Source organism: Camellia sinensis, chromosome 12 (assembly GCF_055761805.1).
Source record: "Camellia sinensis isolate YWXY chromosome 12, ASM5576180v1, whole genome shotgun sequence".
NCBI lineage: Eukaryota > Viridiplantae > Streptophyta > Magnoliopsida > Ericales > Theaceae > Camellia > Camellia sinensis.
Window position 1 is genome coordinate 117,084,920 of NC_138972.1, and position 5,304 is coordinate 117,090,223.

Sequence of the window (5,304 nt, forward strand, 5' to 3'; positions counted from 1 at the left end):
TCTGGTTTCTTACCCTCGTACCTTTTCTCATATTCATTCAATTAGAAATTGGACTGCTGGCTATCAATTACCAAGTGTTAAAACAGCATTTGATCCTTGATTTTCAATGTGTGGACATTTTGATGTAGAAGGATTCATGCATCTTTATCCATTCACCCATTTCTATTGCTTAGATATACTGATTTAAGCCACTATTATCCTTTGTTAATCATAGTAGAAGAAACTTTGGTGTTTTTCCTTTGGCTTTTAAATTTTGAGTTTTTGATGAGTTGTTAAACCTTTCTTGTCCTAAGTGTAAACATGCTTTTAATAAAGATGTTTCAGGCCCTCTTTTCACAGTGGTGACGTTGACTTCTTGATCAGTTATGCTAGTCCTTACCTCCCCTGTTTTACCTCAACAGGTGAATCAGGGACTTACCGTCTATGGAAACAAAGGGAGCACAGATCAGCATGCGTGAGTTTTTGTTATCGTGTAATACTTTTTCATATGTCTGCAGCAGATTTAAACCATGATTAAGCCTTCCATGTCCTTTTCTACAGCTACATCCAACAACTGAGGGAGGGTGTGCACAACTTCTTTGCAACATTCATTGAAGTGCTTCGTGATAGACCCCCTGGCCATGATTGGGAGCTTGAACCAGGTGTCACATGTGGTGACTACCTGTTTGGAATGCTACAGGTTCGTTTTTTGATATCCGTTTTCTAGTGTGATATATTAAGATTGGATATGTGCTCTATGTAAATCAGTATATGCAATGTGATTCATAATGGCTAAGTGACCACATTTATAATCTTTGATGATACATTATTTGAGAAGGGGAAAAGCTAAACCTGACTTTCTGACTAAAGGCTTCACGTTTCAATAATTTTTAGGGTGACTTGTGAAACCTCTTTTGAGGCTCTGAATATAATCTTGACTACCCTCTAGGATTCTGATGCAAGACTGACCTCCCTAATCCCTATAGGTTTTATATTGACTGAATCATTTCCCTTTGAACTTTGGATGTGATGACAGGTCATTAGCTACTGATTAGCCCCTAGAGGTGTTAATGAGCTTTGTGATGAATATTCAATCTTTATCTGTTTATATCCACGATGAGTTATAAAGTATAGACTCGAACCATTGGTCATTAAGCACCCTAAATGTCTGATTTATTCACAACAGTGAGAACCTTACATCCCATTGGTTGTTACTTATTAGGCATACTATAAAATGTCTGCTGCATGCACAACAGTGCGAACCTGCCATTCCATAGGTTAAGTACAGTGAACTTTTGGTGCATGCGTATTGAAGAGAACCGACCGCTAGATGCTCCTCCTGTGGATAATTTCTGTAGTATAATATTATCTTGTTTTATAAATGTGAATTTTTTTTATTTGGAAACTGACTTCTTTTTTTGAAGAAAAGTTATAGTTCTGTTAGTTATAATATTGAACTGGCTTACTATTGATTCTGGACCTTGACTTACATTCTTTTGCTTTTCTTCTTGTCCTTAAAATATTTTCAACTGGAACCAATCTACACTGGCTGCATCATTCAGTGCTCTTTGCACATAATTGGATTAACTTTATCATTCAATAATTAGTAATAGATTAGTTTGTTAATGATCCTATAACTTTATTCAATACAGAGTCGCAGCTTACATTATTGGGAATTACAGGAATGGACAAAAATAAAATATATATGTATATATATATATGTATTAGGGAACATTACCAATATGGATATCTTTTCTCTTCAAATTACTATCAAGTCCTATTAACTTTTAATTTGTAGAGCTTCATAAAGATTTTCTTTCTTTTTATAATGCATGTTTACTTGCTGTGGTGGTTACTTTTTATTCAATTACAATGTCGGTTCTGATAGTTACGAGCTTAGGAGACATCGTTGTGGACTTGCATAGGGATCTCTGTTCTTTGAAATGGCCAATGCAATTGAGAGGGAAATCACCACCTTGCAATTGAAAGTATGTTAAAGAGTTTATACGTAATGTTTATGTTGCAAGTTTTTAGTGTTTGATCTAATTATAAATTATTTGTTGATATAGGAAAAGAAGCTTGTTACGGAGATAAAGAGAACTGTTAAAACAGAAAATGAGGTACATTTTTGGGACGTATTTCTCTTTCTTGTTTTTATATTCAGATTTATCTTCTTATTTTTATTTGTATCTGCATTCTGCAGGCAGTAACTAAAATTTCAATATGTCAACTAATCAAGCTTAGGCAACAAATAACAAAATTACAAGCTTGCTTACAGCAAATGTCCCCAGCTAAGCAGACTAAAGAGGAAACTGAAGAGCTGAGCAAAGGAAGAATTGTTGGAAAGATGACCGAGGATGCTAATAGGTATCTTGTGTTATATTATAAGTAAATTGACGATCAAGAACTTAACGGCACGTGTTTTGTTCTTAGAGTCACAGGGTGTGGCTGGGAGTATGAGCTTAAGAGAGGTGCAATACTTACAAATTAACAAATTTTACGTTTTATCAATTTGTATATATACATATGGAAATTATTAACACATTATACTAACATATTGTAGGTGTCAGATGCATCTAGTGGGCAACAAGCTTTAAAAGAAAATGAATAGGTATGCCACTCTACTATATTTCTGCATGTATTTATGATATTTGCTGTGTATGAAGTTCTTGAAGGATATCACTATATTTCCCCATGTATTATGTCATATTAGGTCTGAAATTTATCCCTAGAGCATATCATATGGACCAAATCTGGTACTGCAAATGGGCTTTCTTCAGACTGTAATCTGATTCAATTGCAAATGGGTTTTCTTCAGGGACATCATTTACCTAGAAAGCAAGTAACATGCATATGCATAAAGGGTATATCATTTGCTGTGGAATGAGTTCAGACAATCATTGTCTTGATCCATACATTTTAATGAGTAGTTATAATTATCTGAGTACAGGTTGTCACACAATGGAATTTTAATTTATATTACAATTTTTTTCTTTGTTATGCTAGAATCTTATTCAAAATACGAATGAGATAAGACTGGAGTTATAATCCTTGATTTTTTAGGGGCTTGGCTCATCTAAATGACACCTCAAGAGGCCTTGAAAATTTGATTGGGCTGCAGGCCTATGAACCGAATACCGAGAGAGAGCCAAGTTCTGTATGCTGATTGACCCAAAAAATAGTGGCCATGTTTACTGAAAATTTGATTCCAAAAGTGATAGCAATAGGCACTATTGTTAGTCTATACAATATTTTAGTGCAGCTGCCTTTATCCCCATCAATGGTAACACAGACTTCTTGCCTAACATGAAATCAAAGCCTTTTGAATTTGTTGCTTTTTAAACTTGGTTGCATCTATAAGTCTTTGTTTAATTGCCACTTGCAGATTGAGTTCAGCTGTGGTGATTCATGACCATCATTTACTATACTAACACTTGTTCCACATTTGGACTTCATAGATTTACAGCTTAGCTATTATCAAATTTAACATTAAATTTTTTCGATCCATCTAAGTAGCAAAATTCAAATTCCCTTATTGATCAATTACTAGAAGCGGGTCAAATTCAAGAATGATTGTCTTGATGATGGTCATACCAGTAGTTATTTAATTTTTTTTTCCCTTTTGTTTATTTATTTTTATTTTTTGACAACTCCACTAGTACCTGTCACATGCTAGTAAAATTCTATAGACAAATTTTAGATTAGCCAGATATTTATACATTTTAGCGAAGCTATATACATACCTTGACAGCTGCACATTAGCTTATGTAATTTTAGTTATAGTATGCATTTGAGATTCTACTCTTATGTGCTATATTGACAGGAAGTTCCTTAGCTTTCAGGTTGATAACTTGGAATTTCTAAGGGAAATGAGGATCAACCCAATAAAGGTTGGTTTTTTTAATTTGGCAATAGATTACACTAGTAGTTCTATTATACATATTATAGTTCCCGCAATCCCTCTTGTTTCACTTGTTTGTTCTGATAACCAGAATTTTGGTTATATTTTCTAGTCTTTCTTATGTTCATCTGACATAGAATAATTATGTGTGCACTTGCTTACACATGCACATGCGCTCCAAAAATTAACCCCATGAATCTGGAAGGACTTCTGCTCTCACCTTTATAGTGAAATAATTCATCTTTGTTGCTTGTGACATTTTGGTTGGCATCAATTATAGGTTGCCAAAGCATTAGTGGAAATGTTTGCTGAAATGATTTTGATGAATATGGGTGCAAGGTGTTATGCCAGTTCATTGATAGAGTGGAGAAACACCCGAGCAAGAAAATTGATGAGAAGATTGGCCAGTTCTGGACTGTATTTTTTTCATAAAAGAACTTTTTTCAAGTTTTTAGTTGTAATAACTTTTACATGTAGCTCAAATTTTGAGACTCAAATAGAATGTTCAATAAAACTATAATGCTATACTGTCTGAATTCTTGTCATTGTTATTCCTAGAGTGCTTAACGCTACACTTTCATTTATTTATTTTTATTTTTATTTTTAATTTTTTGCGACGGTAACAAGATGGTCGCCAAAGATCATGTTAGTGTTTTTCTTTGTTTTTTGCGACGGCAAAAATAGCGGTCGCCATAAGTAGTTTAGGTGGTCGCAAATAATTTGCGACCGTTGTTTTGCCGTCGCAAAAAGTATTTGCCACCCCCATATTCGCGACCCCCATTTGCCGTCGCATGGGCCGTCGCAAGCGACTGTTTTTTATTATTTGCGACGGTTTATAGCGGTCGCAAAAAGTAGTTTTTTTAGTAGTGAGTGAACAAATAAACGGTTTATATAAAATAGATTCAAACATGTAGTTGTCATTATCCGATCGACTTGATTTTTTACAAGAATAATATACTCAACGAATTTTAAAATATGAACAATTTAAATTATCAAAACATAACACAAAAATGTGCCCACGGAGTAAATTAGACGATCCAATCTTGATCTCTAATTAGAGATAAGTTGGATCGTTTTAAAAATTCTTGACGATTGGGCTTTTGATGATATGACTTGAGTTGATGAGGTAAGGGTTACACCTATGTGACTTGATGAGGTAAGGGTTACACTTAGATTCGAGCACCTCTCGAGCCAGCCAAATTCGGTATCCCGAGACATCCTTATTCTACAACACTTGGGTGATGAATGATATCCAAAAGATGACAAGTCATGGATAAGAATGGGAATTGGTGAAAGATTAGGACTATCTTACCTGAATGAAAGTCTTGGGAAAAAGAAATGTAGCTAGCACAATATCTAATTGAATAGAATATGACCACTTGTGGCCTTAGTAAGGTGAAGAAGTCCAGTTATTTGATAGATGT

At 34.4% G+C, this 5,304-nt stretch overlaps 2 long non-coding RNA genes across 2 annotated transcripts; both read left to right on the plus strand.

The window, feature by feature from the left end:
- Window positions 1–1,608: 1,608 nt before the first annotated feature.
- LOC145804731 (uncharacterized) lies at window positions 1,609–2,307 on the plus strand. The gene is made up of 3 exons (XR_014347089.1): window positions 1,609–1,967; window positions 2,049–2,099; window positions 2,183–2,307. It is a non-coding gene; the product is annotated as an uncharacterized LOC145804731 (long non-coding RNA).
- On the plus strand, window positions 2,308–4,425 carry LOC114285761 (uncharacterized). The gene is made up of 3 exons (XR_014347090.1): window positions 2,308–2,450; window positions 2,543–3,869; window positions 4,161–4,425. It is a non-coding gene; the product is annotated as an uncharacterized LOC114285761 (long non-coding RNA).
- The last annotated feature ends 879 nt before the right edge of the window (window positions 4,426–5,304 follow it).